Below are 15,824 nucleotides of genomic sequence, written 5' to 3' on the forward strand. Positions count from 1 at the left end.
CGAAGCACTGCATAGGGTCAACTCCACCTCCACGTGCGCAAGGCTCAGCCTGACGCAACTAAAAGTGGTACATAGAGCCCACTTAACGAGAAACCGTATGAGTAGGTTCTTCCCGGAGGTGGAAGACAGATGTGAACGGTGCCAAAGAGGCCCGGCCAACCACGCCCACATGTTCTGGTCTTGCCCCAGACCCGTGGAGTACTGGACAGCCTTCTTCGAGGTAATGTCCAAAGTGGTGGGAGTGAGGGTGGAGCCATGCCCGATAGTGGCGGTCTTCGGGGTTTCGGAACAGCCAGATCTATTCCTGGGGAGGAGGGCAGACGCCCTTGCCTTTGCCTCCCTGATCGCCCGCCGTAGAATCCTGTTTGGCTGGCGGTCAGCAGGACCGCCCAGAGCTGCGGACTGGCTGTCCGACCTCTCGGAATCTCTCCAAATGGAGAAAATCAAATTTGCCATCCGAAGGTCGGACGACGGCTTCCACAGAACGTGGGAGCCATTCATGCAACTGTTCCGGGACCTGTTTGTGGCCAATGTACAAGAGGAAGAATAGTCGGGGGAAGGTAGCGGGAGGGGGGGGGGGGGGGGGGGGGGCTACAGGTTCGTTACGGGGGTTCGATGGCTAGCTAAGGCCCAAAACCAAACTAAATAAACATGTTGAGGGGGGGGGGGGGCGCAGTTACTACTACGAAGATGCTTACCTGTAAATATGTATGTTAATTTTTGCGTGTTTGTTTTTTTTCTTTTTTCTTTCTCCTAACAATTTGTAATTTGTTCAATATAAAATATGAAAACTGAATAAAAACATTTATAAAAAAAAAAAAAAGGAATTTGAAACTGCTCACCATCTCCACCTCGGCTCCGTTGATGCTGACAGGGGTTTGTACAGTACTTTGCTTCCTGAAGTCGATGACCAGCTCTTTAGTTTTGCTGGCATTGAGGGAGAGATTGTTGGCGTCACACCACTCCACTAGGTTCTCTGTCTCCCTCATGTATTCGGATTCGTCGTTATTCGAGATCCGGCCCACTATGGTCGTATCGTCATCAAACTTGGAGATGGAGTTGGAACCAAGTTTTGCCACGCAGTCGTGTGTGTACAGGGAGTAGAGTAGGGGGCTAAGCACGCAGCCTTGCGGGGCACTGGTATTGAGGACTATTGTGGAGGAGGTGTTGGTGTTCATTCTTACTGACTGTGGTCTGTTGGTGAGAAAGTCAAGGATCAGAGTGGAGAGCCAAGTCCTAGGTTTTGGAGCTTTGATATGAGCTTGGCTGGGATTATGGTGTTGAAGGCGGAGCTGTAGTCAATAAATAGGAGTCTGATGTAGGAGTCTAAACTGAATTATTTTGTGCCCAATAATTGTGCAAACTTTTCTCACACGAAATGCTCAATATTTCTGCCCGGTTTCGAACCGGGAATCTTCACTCGCACACACAGAGGGGAAGATGTAATTTTAACCTGCACTTTCGCGTGTGAAGCGAATGTGATAAGCACTACACTACAGCAACCGCTGACAATCAATGGACGTGCGGAATGTACAACCTCACTGTGTTGCTGCAGATTCTGATGGTCTGTTTGAGAGGCCAGGTCCCTTGTTGCAGACGACAGCCGTTTATTAAATTAACAGATGTCTCAACATATAAAGCCGTGAGATGTAGAAATTATATTGAAATTAACATAAATTATATTTTGCTTAATGTCGGTCTTAAATTTGTGCTCTTTGGTCTCGTTTAGGTATTTTCAATCAATGCCTATGGGAGTGGTCGTGGGTTTAAATCCAGGACAGGCTCTTTACTCAAGGTCAGGGATTATGAATTGTTTGCGATGCTGACAGCGGGGTTGATTTACATTGGCCCACTCTGAAAAAGATTTCTCAGGACTCGGGATGTTTAAGTCGTTTCTCTCCCCACAGATGATGCTCGAGAAAGACAGTGTCTGAGCCGGAGTGCGTTTGGATAAAATTGATGCTCCAGATCTGTGTTAACCACAGGGGCGTGACCCATCTAATCCACAGAGCCAAAGTGGAGAATTGAATTGACTGAAATAAGTACAATACATCGTCGGTATAAGTGCAGGTTAAAATGACATCTTCCCCTCTGTGTGTGCGAGTGAGGATTCCCGCTGAGTAACAGAATCTCCATTGCTTAGAGCTGGAACACACGGGTATTGAAAGCGGAAATCATTGCTTAAAAATTCAACTGAACTGACAGTAAAAACTCGCAGACTGTGTCCTATAAAATGAAATGGAATTTATACCCCTGAAAAGAACATCTGACTCAGTACCTAGATGCTCACACTTTCTACCAATATCCTCTAACCAGCTTCATCCAACTCGAGCATATCCTTCCAACCCCTCCTGCCTCCTTGGCCCCTTGAATGCATCAATTCGCCTCTGTCACTACCTGTAATGGACATTTCCATATTCTAACCTCTACTAGGTGAAGACATTTCTCGTGAATTCCCGGATCTGCAATTGATCCGAGAGGCAGCTTGATTTCTATTTGAGTGTCTCAGAGTTCCGGGGAGTATATTTTGTCTGATACTTCTACTCCCTCCTTCCTGGAACACATTGTTTGGTGAAGTTGTTGACATGGCAGACTGGGAGAAAATGAATGTTCCACATTCTGCACTTTCCTTTGTTTTAATAAATTTCAAGTACACAATTCATTTTGATTTCAATCCAGGGGTAATGTAGCGTGGCCAATCCATCTACCCTGCACATCTTTGTGTTCGTGGGGGTGAGATCCACACAGACACGGGGAGAACGCTCAAACTGCACATGGACAGTGACCGAGACCGAGGATCAAACGCGGCTCCTCAGCACCGTGAGGTAGCAGTGCTAACCACTGCTCCACCGTGTCGTTCCCATTCTGCGCTTTCCTGACACAGGGTAGAAGGAGAGAGAGGTTCCGAGATACAGATGAAAGAGATTGGCACACAGACATACTTAACGATCGAAAGAGCCAGACAAACATCGAGAAAAACAAAGGACGTAGAAAAAGACAGACAGTGCGATATAGAGAAATATTTAGTTCGAGTCACTGAGCTGACACTAATACTGGTCGTTAGCCAATTGCTAACAGGGAGTACATGTGTTCATTTGCGTGATCAGCAGCACTGAGAAGCCAGCCAATCCTACCATTGGGCCACGCCCCTTAGTTACCCAATGAATTAAATCTGCCTTTGAATTTCCTTTTTCAAGTCAGGCTATAAGAGTTAACATGTTTTACCAATTCTGTGACTTCTGTGAAATTCTAAAGCAGCAACCATGTTCTCCCAATGTGTTTTACTAATACTGTTGGTCTTGCTGCCCGGTGAGTCTATGTTCAAATGGTCATTGTCTGTTCCCAGCGTTCGCTCCCAGGTATTTAATAGATTCTGTAATTTGTTGCAGGAACAAATGGCAAAGATGAAGTGTTCCAGGATCCCCCTGAATTAACAGTTCTGGAAGGACGGGCAATAACACTGGGCTGCAGCTACTCGACAACTGGTACTCCAACTCTGTTCTGGTACATCCAGTCTCCCGGGGAAGCTCCGAAATATTTATTCAAGATATATAGCTCAGGAGCTACGTCTCAAGATTTGCCAACCAGGTTCTCGGCTATTTTAAACAAACAAAACAAAACGGTTCTTTAAATATCGCCGCGGCGCTTCTCTCCGACACCGCCGTGTATTTCTGTGCCATGGAGCCCACACTGATGCAGAGAAATAGTGGAGCCTGTATAAAAACCCCAGCGTGAGAGTTCCAGTTATTGTCAGCAGAGGGCGCGCTCGCACTGAAAACATAAACAATAACTGAGCCTGTGAGGGTCATGATTAAGATATGAGAACAAAACACAACACCCAACAACAACGTAAGCAGCAGCTGAGGAATGTTATTAGTTAGTTTTTTAACTTGCAGCTATGCTGTAAATTAATTTCAAAAATCAATTTGTGGTGCGTTCACACACTTTCTGCCTTTTTGTGATCTTGTCCTGTCTTTCGGAATCAATGTGAAATCCTTTCCCCATTCACACTCTCAGTTTCTGGGTCTCTTCGACCACAGCCTGCACATAGTGTCTATTTGGCTCGAGTAATTTGCTGGTAACAAGCCAAAAGCTCAGAATTACCTCAATGTTTATTTACAAATGTTTATTTGAATGTTTTCTGACACAATTCACAGCCTAATTCTTCCGCCTGACAATAACCAGATGACCGGGGCCATTCCTACCCGCGCCTATCAGTGAAACCTGTATTCTTATAAGGATACTGACTAGATCTCTGTTCGGGTTGTTTAGATTCACTGACAGCCTGTTCCCCAAGTCCAGATGCTAAAGCACCATTGGGCTGCGGTGGAACAGCTGTTAGCTCTGCAAAAAGCAGCTGAGACGGACCTACAGTTTGTAACACTGTCGCTGGAAAATGTCCCTCAGTCGCCAGATAAGTGAAATCTGTTTCTGATCTGCGTTTAATAACAAGGATTCTTTTTCCGCTGAAGTCTACATTAGACACCGTGTTCTCTCCAGGGCCGTTTCTGATAATGGCCGTGCTGCTTGGGAAGACTATGTTCAAAGGGACATTGTTTATTCCATGTGTTAGTATCCATCCCAGACTCTGACACAGCCTGTGTTCTTTTGCCGCAACAAGTAACACAGACTCACTACTCCTGGGTCGCCTCTGTTGGAACATCAATATTCAGGGTAAGCTCCGAAATAATTGCTGTGGTGATATAACTCGGATCATGGAGATAAGTCTCAGGGTTTCCGAGACCGGCTTTCTGTTCAGGTGGACAAGGATAAAGACATCAATGCAAATGTGTCTTACATAAACTTGTCAGTTTTGTTCACTGCGAGCACGGAAATAGACTTTCGCAGTTAGAGGCATCAAAAACCCTCAGCCGAGAAGAAAGGAGGTCTTTGTACGACTTCTTGTCTTGTATCAGACACTCTGCTTCACTGAACAGTAATAAACCGCTCCGTCTCCACATTCAGGGCGCTTATATTCAGGTAACAAGACTTTGTGGACTAATCATCAGTCGCCAGATATCGTCCTGAGATTTTATCTTTCTTCAGTCCTGCTACTTTGTAAATTATGCAAATTGGAGGATGTGCCCGTTTCTGCCGATACCATTGCATGGTGTTTATACCCTGATCTGTATACTCGCAAATTAACTGCGCCGAACGCTCTTCTAATACAGTTAATGTCACTGGAGACTGAGTCAATGCACATAATCCCCCTGTGAAAGTAGATGAACAAAAGAGCACGAGATTAAATAGAGTAAAGCGAAACGTGTGTCTATCGAGACGTAAGTGTGTAAACTCTCATTTGCCAAGCTACACATAACATTTATATATCTTATCGTTAACGATATTAATGTTGAGTGCAAACTATTTGCAATCAATATGCTAAACTGTCACGATGAACCTAATCGTATACTGACCGTCCGAGAGCGTCGCCAGTATTATTAGAAACATGTCTGATAAAATTTCTCAGTGAATGGGAATTAAATCAGTCAGAAAATGAGAAAGAGAGAGGGATCCCAGGCTCTGTCAACACTGTTCCAGCCACAGGGGGTCAGGCCTATTGTGACATCACTCAGGATACCATCATGATTGGACTTTAACCAGGTTGTTGTCAGACTTCTTACTGCTCGCCCAGGGCGACGCCGGCATCTCCACGTCCCTATTGGCTTTGGCATTGATCTCTCGTGACTTTATAATTAGCATACTGCTGCCTGCCTCCCTCTGCTGACGGATTCTCTTTAATCCAATGTATAATTACTGAGTGGGTTTATTGAAATACACATCAAAACACAAATGTTAAATATTGTCTCCCAAAAACCTAAATAGATGACGAAACGCAATCTTCATTTTTCTGCACAAAGAATCAGCTGTCCCACCCACTGAGTTAAAGCGCACGCAAAAGCTCTGAACTGTATGCCAGCCAGGAGTGAAACCTGGAATTCATTGTCAGAAGCGTTATCCATTGCGCCACTGGGCCACAGCGATGCACGTCATTGGCTATTCCTCGTTGATTGAGACCAATTACGAGACTGAGGTAATATTCAGCAAAATACAAACTTGGAAGCACGAGATGTTTCTGCCCGGTTTCGAACTGAGGACTTTCCGCATGTGTGTGAAGCGAATATGATAACCACTACAGAAACAGCTGGCAAGCAACGGAAGTGTACAATGTACAACGTCACTGTGTTGCTGCAGATTGCAATAGTGAGGCTGAGAGGCCACGTCACTTATTCCAAGACGACAGCTGTTTCTTTAAAAAAACAGATGTTTCAACATATAAAACCATGAGGTGTAGAAATTATATCGAAATTAACATAAGTTATATTTTGCTTAATGTCGGTCTTAAATTTGTGTTCTTTGGTCTCGAGGTATGGTTCTCGTTTAGGGATTTTTAATCAATGCCTATGGGAGTGGTCGTGGGTTTAAATCCAGGACAGGCTCTTCACTCCAGGTCAGAGATTATGAATTGTTTGCGATGCTGACAACGGGGTTGATTTACATTGGCCCACTCTGAAAAAGATTTCTCAGGACTCGGAATGTTTACGTCGTTTCTCTCCCCACAGATGATGCTCGAGAGAGAGAGACAGTGTCTGAGCTGGAGTGCGTTTGGATAAAATTGATGGTCCAGATCTGTGTTAACCACAGGGACGTGACCCATCTAATCCACAGAGCCAAAGTGGAGAATTGAACTGACTGGGGAGCTGGATCTTAACGCTGACCTCCCGGACCTCGGCGTCGTGAAATGTTCCAAAGAAGCTCAACAGACACTCGAGGAACAGCAGCGCATCTTTCCACTGGGCTCAATACAGCTTTCACACTCAGTGTGTGTTCAGCAGTTTTACACTGTAAATGCTGCACCCATTTTGGGTGTCCTTACATCGCAGATTTGGGTTTGAATCCTGTTTCCACTTGTTCTTTGTGTCCGGGTGGTAGTTGTTGATCAATCTGCCATCGATAGCTCCTCCAGACATATTTTTTGTTTCTTTGTTTCTTCCATTGCTCTGACAGAGAGCTGGCACAGACCCGGCGGCCGGAATGGCCTCATTCTGTAGTGTCATTATTCTCTGATTTGATGCTAACCTAACTCTGTGGCCGGGGACCCAAGGCCTCTTCTCATTTAATCTCTCCTGACTTGCCCCCCATTAGAGCCCTTTCCTGTTGTTCTGTTTCCTCCCTCCGGTAATTCACTTGGTTAAGACGTACCACATTTCTAACCTGTCCCGGTTTTTATGAAAGGTGATGGTGAAAGACGAACTTTGTTGTCCAGTCGACAAATGCCGCCTGACTACCTGAAATGTTGCAGTACTTTTGGCGTTCTCCGCAGATGTTAGATTGATTATCGATGGCAATGACAGTATACTTTGACTCTTTTGCCGGGCTCGTTGGTCTCGGGGTACGATTCTCGCTTTGGGTGTGTCGCTGTCGGAATTTGCGAGAGGTCCCGGGTTCAAATCCCGGACGAGCCCTTCGATGAGGTTTTCCGTTGGTCAAGCCGCATCATTTCTTTGCGGCGGAGACGGCGGGATTCATTCACATTGTGTTTGCTTTGAGAAGCTTGTCTATGTGTGGGCATTCACATTTCTATTGACTCATTCTGGTGGACTCAGACAGCTCTCTGTCACTTTCATTTTATCAGTTCAACAACTTCAGACTGTGAACTCTCACTTCCCCCCTCCACCACATGTTTTTTCCATCAACTTATCATCCCTTCCATTGATATGTTTTACCCTCAGCATTGCCCCCCCTCCCCCCAGCCCATACCATCCTACTTCAGCAATCTGATCCCTGTTTGTAATTGTTCTCTGACGCACTGCTTACCTTTGTTCTGCCGTTAACACATTCTGACCACTTGATGCGCCATCAGCACCTTTCATAGCCTTGATTAGCCTCATTTACATTCCCTTTTTCTTTATGCCCGAGACATTTTCGTCATTTCCCACCTATTGCTAGCCCTCTATCGAGACCCAATACAGCACTCCACCACCCCCACCCCCCACCCACAATCGTCTGAATCTCCAGTTCCAGTTCTCCAGCTTTGACAAAGAGTCCACTTGACTGGAAACGACAGCTGCCATTTCGCTCCCCAGAGGCTGTCAGACCTGCTGAGATTATCCAGCATTTTCTGTTTTTGTTTCCGTTTGAAGCATCCGCAGTAAGTTGCATTTGTCACACATTTAGACATGTTTGAGATGGTGATTAAATATGTTCATTTGTAAATCGCTGAAACTCTGTTGTGGATGAACTAGCTGCTAATATCCGAGGTGTGCCAAGATATGAAAATTCTTCACCTCTCATTGCCTGCCGAAAATTCAGTGCTTGCGCCTTAATGTTCAATTCAGTGTAGTGGCTCGTGTGAGACGAAATTTCATCGTCCTGGAACACACGAGATTCCGGCAACATTCAGGGAATAGAATTATTTTGTGCCCAATAATTGTGCAAACTTTTCTCACACGAAATGCTAAATGTTCGATGTTTCTGCCCGGTTCCGAACCGGGGACCTTTCGCGTGTATGGCGAATGTGATAACCGCTACACTACAGAAACCACTGACAATCAATGGACGTGCGGAATGTACAACCTCACTGTGTTGCTGCAGATTCTGATGGCCTGTTTGAGAGGAGAGGTACCTTGTTGCAAGCGACAGCTGTGTCTGAAATTAACAGATGTCTCAACATATAAAGCCGTGAGATGTAGAAATTATATCGAAATTAACATAAATTATATTTTGCTGAATGTCGGTCTTAAATTTGTGCTCTTTGGTCTCGAGGTCTGGTTCTCGTTTAAGGATTTTCAATCAATGCCTATGGGAGTGGTCGTGGGTTTAAATCCAGGACAGGCTGTTTACTCCAGGTCAGAGATTATGAATTGTTTGCGATGCTGACGGCGGGGTTGATTTATATTGGCCCACTCTGAAAAAGATTTCTCAGGACTCGGAATGTTTACGTCGTTTCTCTCCCCACAGATGATGCTCTAGAGAGAGAGAGAGAGAGACAGTGTCTGAGCTGGAGTGCGTTTGGATAAAATTCATGCTCCAGATCTGTGTTAACCACAGGGACGTGACCCATCTAATCCACAGAGCCAAAGTGGAGAATTGAACTGACTGGGGAGCTGGATTTTAACGCTGACCTCGGCGTCGTGAAATGTTCCAAAGAAGCTCAACAGCCACTCGAGGAACAGCAGCGCATCTTTCCACTGTGCTCAATACAGCTTTCACACTCAGTGTGTGTTCAGTAGTTTCACACTGTAAATGCTGCACCCATTTTGTGTGTCCTTCCATCGCAGATTTGGGATTCAATCTTGTTTCCACTTGTTCTTTGTGTCCGGGCGGTAGTTGTTGATCAATATGCCATCGATAGCTCCTCCAGACATATCTTTTGTTTCTTTGTTTCTTCCATTGCGCTAACAGAGAGCTGGCACAGACACGGCGGCCGGAATGGCCTCATACTGTGGTGTCATTATTCTCTGATTCGATGCTAACCTAACTCTGTGGCCAGGGTCCCAAGACCTCTTCTCATTTAATCTCTCCTGATTTGCCCCCCATTAGAGCCCTTTCCTGTTGTTCTGTTTCCTCCCTCCGGTAATTCACTTGGTTAAGACGTACCACATTTCTAACCTGTCCCGGTTTTAATAAAAGGTGATGGTGAAAGACGAACTTTGTTGTCCTGTCGACAAATGCCGCCTGACTACCTTAGATGTGGCAGTACTTTTGGCGTTCTCCGCAGATGTTCGATTGATTTTCGATGGCAATGACAGTATGCTTTGACTTTTTTTGCGGGGCTCGTTGGTCTAGGGGTATGATTCTCGCTTTGGGTGTATCGCTGTCGGAATTTGCGAGAGATCCCGGACGAGCCCTTCGATGAGGTTTTCCCGTTGGTCAAACCGCATGTTTTCTTCATTTCTTTGCGGCGTCGACGGTGGGATTCATTCACATTGGGTTTGCTTTGAGAAGCTGAGCTCAAGCTGCGTGGAACCAATACGTTCCCGAGAAGTTTGTCTATGTGTGGGCATTCACATTTCTATTGACTAATTCTGGTGGACTCAGACAGCTCTTTGTCCCTTTCATTTTATCAGTTCAACAACTTCAGACTGTGAACTCTCACTTCCCCCTTCACCACATGTTTTTTCCATCAACTTATCATCCCTTCCATTGATATGTTTTACCCTCAGCATCGCCCACCTCCCCCCAGCCCATACCATCCTACTTCAGCAATCTGATCCCTGTTTGTAATTGTTCTCTGACGCACTGCTTACCTTTGTTCTGCCATTAACACATTCTGACCTCTTGATGCGCCATCAGCACCTTTCATAGCCTTGATTAGCCTCATTTACATTCCCTTTTTCTTTCTGCCCGAGACATTTTCGTCATTTCCCACCTATTGCTAGCCCTCTATCGAAACCCAATACAACACTCCACCACCCCCAACCCCCACCCACAATCGTCTGAATCTCCAGTTCCAGTTCTCCAGCTTTGACAAAGAGTCCAGTTGACTGGAAACGACAGCTGCCATTTCGCTCCCCAGAGGATGTCAGACGTGCTGAGATTATCCAGCATTTTCTGTTTTTGTTTCCGTTTGAAGCATCCGCAGTAAATTGCATTTGTCACACATTTAGACATGTTTGAGATGGTGATTAAATATGTTCATTTGTAAATCGCTGAAACTCTGTTGTGGATGAACTAGCTGCTAATATCCGAGGTGTGCCAAGATATGAAAATTCTTCACCTCTCATTGCCTGCCGAAAATTCAGTGCTTGGGCCTTAATGTTCCATTCAGTGTAGTGGCTCGTGTGAGACGAAATTTCATAGTCCTGGAACACACGAGATTCCGGCAACATTCAGGAAACAGAATTATTTTGTGCCCAATAATTGTGCAAACTTTTCTCACACGCAATGCTAAATGTTCGATGTTTCTGCCCGGTTTCAAACCGGGGACCTTTCGCGTGTGAGGCGAATGTAATAACCACTACACGACAGAAACCGCTGGCCCTCAATGGACGTGCGGAATGTACAACCTCACTGTGTTGCTGCAGATTCTGATGGTCTGTTTGAGAGGCCAGGTACCTTGTTGCAAGCGACAGCTGTGTCTGAAATTAACAGATGTCTCAACATATAAAGCCGTGAGATGTAGAAATTATATCGAAATTAACATAAATTATATTTTGCTGAATGTCGGTCTTAAATTTGTGCTCTTTTGTCTCGAGGTCTGGTTCTCGTTTAAGGATTTTCAATCAATGCCTATGGGTGTGGTCGTGGGTTTAAATCCAGGACAGGCTCTTTACTCCAGGTCAGAGATTACGAATTGTTTGCGATGCTGACGGCGGGGTTGATTTATATTGGCTCACTCTGAAAAAGATTTCTCAGGACTCGGAATGTTTACGTCGTTTCTCTCCCCACAGATGATGCTCGAGAGAGAGAGAGAGAGAGAGACAGTGTCTGAGCTGGAGTGCGTTTGGATAAAATTGTTGCTCCAGATCTGTGTTAACCACAGGGACGTGACCCATCTAATCCACAGAGCCAAAGTGGAAAATTGTTCCAAAGAAGCTCAACAGCCACTCGAGGAACAGCAGCGCATCTTTACACTGGGCTCAATACAGCTTTCACACTCAGTGTGTGTTCAGTAGTTTCACACTGTAAATGCTGCACCCATTTTGTGTGTCGTTCCATCGCAGATTTGGGTTTCAATCTTGTTTCCACTTGTTCTTTGTGTCCTGGCGGTAGTTGCTGATCAATCTGCCATCGATAGCTCCTCCAGACATATCTTTTGTTTCATTGTTTCTTCCATTGCGCTAACAGAGAGATGGCACAGACACGGCACCGGAATGGCCTCATACTGTGGTGTGATTATTCTCTGATTTGATGCCATCCTAACTCTGTGGCCAGGGTCCCAAGGCCACTTCTCATTTAATCTCTCCTGACTTGCACCCCCATTAGAGCCCTTACCTGTTGTTCTGTTTCCTCCCTCCGGTAATTCACTTGGTTTAGACGTACCACATTTCTAACCTGCCCCGGTTTTAATGAAAGGTGATGGTGAAAGACGAACTTTGCTGTCCTGTCGACAAATGCCGCCTGAGTCCCTCAGATGTTGCAGTACTTTTGGCGTTCTCCGCAGATGTTAGATTGATTTTTGATGGCAATGACAGTATGCTTTGACTATTTTTGAGGGGCTCGTTGGTCTAGGGGTATGATTCTCGCTTTGGGTGTGTCGCTGTCGGAATTTGCGAGAGGTCCCGGGTTCAAATCCCGGATGAGCCCTTCGATGAGGTTTTACGTTGGTCAAACCGCATGTTCTCTTCATTTCTTTGCGGCGGAGACAGCGGGATTCATTGACATTGGGTTTGCTTTGAGAAGCTGAGCTCAAACTGCATGGACCCAATACGTTCCCGAGAAGTTTGTCTGTGTGTGGGCATTCACATTTCTATTGACTAATTCTGGTGGACTCAGACAGCTCTTTGTCCCTTTCATTTTATCAGTTCAACAACTTCAGACTGAACTCTCAGTTCCCCCTCCACCACATGTTTTTTTCATCAACTTATCATCCCTTCCATTGATATGTTTTACCCTCAGCATTGCCCCCCTCCCCCCAGCCCATACCATCCTACTTGATCAGTCAGATCCCTGTTTGTAATTGTTCTCTGACACACTGCTTACCTTTGTTCTGCCATTAACACATTCTGACCGCTTGATGCGCCATCAGCACCTTTCATAGCCTTGATTAGCCTCATTTACATTCCCTTTTTCTTTCTGCCCGAGACAGTTTCGTCATTTCCCACCTATTGCTAGCCCTCTATCGAGGCCCAATACAGCACTCCACCACCCCCACCCACAATCGTCTGAATCTCCAATTCCAGTTCTCCAGCTTTGACAAAAAGTCCACTTGACTGGAAACGACAGCTGCCATTTCGCTCCCCGGAGGCTGTCAGACCTGCTGAGATTGTCCAGTATTTTCTGTTTTTGTTTCCGTTTGAAGCATCCGCAGTCAGTTGCATTTGTCATACATTTAGACATGTTTGAGATGGTGGTTAAATATGTTCATTTGTAAATCGCTGAAATTCTGTTGTGGATGAACTACCTGCTAATATCCGAGCTGTGCCAAGATATGGAAACTCTTCACCTCTCATCGCCTGCCGAAAATTCAGTGCTTGGGCCTTAAATTTCAAATATTGTGTAAAGTCGGTTGCTTTTTTCTGTACGATTTAAGAAAGCTGCATTAAAAAGCGAAGAGAGCATTCCGCCGTTAGAGATTTGCTGAACAAATGCTTCAGTTCAATATAGGTTCTTCTTCTGGATTGCAAGTTTAGACGTCTATTTTCAAGAAATAGACGTGTTGTTGTAAGAAGTGACATGGCCTCTCAGCCGAACCATGCGAAGCCGAACCAAATGAAGGCAGTTGAGTTGAAGGTGACACAGGTCCGTTGGCGTCTGCATTGCCCGCTGTTTCTGTAGTGTAGTGGTTATCACATTCGCTTTGCACGCAAGCACGAGAAAAGTTTGCACAATTATTGGGCACAAAATAATTCTGTTCACTGAATGTTGCCGGACTCTCGTGTGTTCCAGGACTATGAGATTTAGTCTCACAGCCACTAAACTGAGTTGAACATTAAATCCCAAGCACTGAATTTTCGACAGGCAATGAGCTTAGATGGGTCACGGTTCCATTCCCGTATCAGCTTCCCCGGACAGGCGCCGGAATGTGGCGACTAGGGGCTTTTCACAGTAACTTTATTGAAGCCTACTCGTGACAATAAGCGATTTTCATTTCATTTTCATTTCAATCTCAGCAGGTCTGACAGCCTCTGGGGAGCGAAATAGCAGCTGTCGTTTCCAGTCAAGTGGACTCTTTGTCAAAACTGGAGAACTGGAATTGGAGATTCAGACGATTGTGGGTGGGGGGTGGGGGTGGTGGAGTGCTGTATTGGGCCTCGATAGAGGGCCAGCAATAGGTGGAAAATTACGGAAATGTCTGGGACAGAAAGAAAAAGGGAATGTAAATGAGGCTAATCAAGGCTAAGATGGCGCATCAAGAGGTCAGAATGTGTTAATGGCAGAACAAAGGTAAGCAGTGCGTCAGAGAACAATTACAAACAGGGATCTGATTGATCAAGTAGGATGGTATGGACTGGGGGGAGGGGGCAATGCTGAGGGTAAATCATATCAATGGAAGGAATGGAAATAAGTTGTTGGAAATAAAGAGCTTGTGGAGGGCGAAGTGAGAGGTCACAGTCTGAAGTTGTTGACCTGGTAAAATGAAAGGGACAGAGAGCTGTCTGAGTCCACCAGAATTAGTCAATAGAGATGTGAATGTCCACACATAGACAAGGCTTGCGAAATTTTCTCCATTTTCTCGGGAACGTATTGATTCCCTGCAGCTTGAGCACAGCGTCTCAAAGCAAACCCAATGTGAATGAATCCCGCCGTCAGCGCCCCAAATAAATGAAGAAAACATGTTGCTTGACCATCGGAAAACTTCATCAAAGGGCTCGTACGTGATTCGAACCCGGGACCTCTCACAAATTGCGACAGCGAGACACCCAAAGCGAGAATCATACTCCGAGACCAAGGAGCCCAATGAAAAAAAGCAGAAGCATACTGTCATTGCCATCAAAAGTCGATCTAACATCAGCGGAGAACGCCGCAATTAATGCAACAACTCAGTGAATCAGGCGGCAATTGTCGACAGGAAAACAAAGTTCGTCTTTCACCATCACCTTTCATTAATGTGGAGATGCCGGCGTTGGACTGGGGTGAGCACAGTAAGAAGTCTTACAACACCAGGTTAAAGTCCAACAGGTTTGTTTCAAACACGAGCTTTCGGAGCACGGCTCCTTCTTCAGGTGAATCCTTTCATTAAAACCGGGACCGGTTAGAAATGTCGGACGTCTTAACCAGGTGAAATCCCGGAGGACGCAAACAGAACAACAGGAAAGGGCTCTGATAGGGGGCAAGTCAGGAGAGATTCCTTGGGTCCCTGGCCACAGGGTGAGGTTCGCATCGAATCAGAGAATAATTACACCACACTATGAGGCCATTCTGGCCGCCGTGTCTGGAGGAGCTATCGATGGCAGATTGATCAATAACTGCCGCCCGGACACAAAGAAGAAGTGGAAACAAAATTCTAACCCAAATCTGCGATGTAAGGGCACACAAAATGGGTGCAGCATTTACAGTGTGAAACTGTTGAACACACACTGAGTGTGAAAGCTGTATTGAGCCCAGTGGAAAGATGCGCTGCTGTTCCTCGTGTGTCTGTTGAGCTTCTTTGGAACATTTCACGACGCCGAGGTCCGGGAGGTCAGCGTTAAGATCCAGCTCCCCAGTCAGTTCAATTCTCCACTTTGGCTCTGTGGATTAGATGATTCACGTCCCTGTGGTTAACGAAGATCTGGAGCATTAATTCTTTCCAAACGTGCTCCAGCTCAGACACTGTCTTCCTCGAGCATCATCTGTGGGGAGAGAAACGACGTAAACATCCCGAGCGTTAGAAACATAGGACAGTACAGCACAGAACAGGCCCTTCGGCCCTCGATGTTGTGCCGAGCAATGATCACCCTACTCAAACCCACCTATCCACCCTATACCCGCAGGGACCCTGGAGCTGTGAAGTATTTATGCTAACCACCATGCTACCGTGCCGTCCCTTTTTTTTTCTTTTTTTTGTGCGAAGATTTGAGAAATCTTTTTCAGAGTGGGCCAATGTAAATCATCTCCGCCGTCAGCATCGCAAACAATTCATAATCTCTGACCTGGAGTAAAGGGCTTGTACTGGATTTAAACCCAGGACCGCTCCCATGGGCATTGATTGAAAATCCCTAAACGAGAACCAGACCTCGAGA

The 15,824-nt window shown here is 45.7% G+C and overlaps 3 non-coding genes across 3 annotated transcripts; 1 reads left to right on the forward strand and 2 right to left on the reverse strand.

Moving 5' to 3' along the window:
• Positions 1–8,467: 8,467 nt before the first annotated feature.
• Positions 8,468–8,540, reverse strand: trnav-uac. Its single transcript has one exon. It is a non-coding gene; the product is annotated as a tRNA-Val (tRNA).
• A 2,359-nt stretch (positions 8,541–10,899) lies between these two features.
• On the reverse strand, positions 10,900–10,972 carry trnav-cac. Its single transcript has one exon. It is a non-coding gene; the product is annotated as a tRNA-Val (tRNA).
• Positions 10,973–12,156: 1,184 nt separating this feature from the next.
• Positions 12,157–12,246, forward strand: trnap-ugg. Its single transcript is given in 2 exon segments — positions 12,157–12,192; positions 12,211–12,246. It is a non-coding gene; the product is annotated as a tRNA-Pro (tRNA).
• The last annotated feature ends 3,578 nt before the right edge of the window (positions 12,247–15,824 follow it).

Source organism: Scyliorhinus canicula, unplaced genomic scaffold (assembly GCF_902713615.1).
Source record: "Scyliorhinus canicula unplaced genomic scaffold, sScyCan1.1, whole genome shotgun sequence".
Lineage (NCBI taxonomy): Eukaryota > Metazoa > Chordata > Chondrichthyes > Carcharhiniformes > Scyliorhinidae > Scyliorhinus > Scyliorhinus canicula.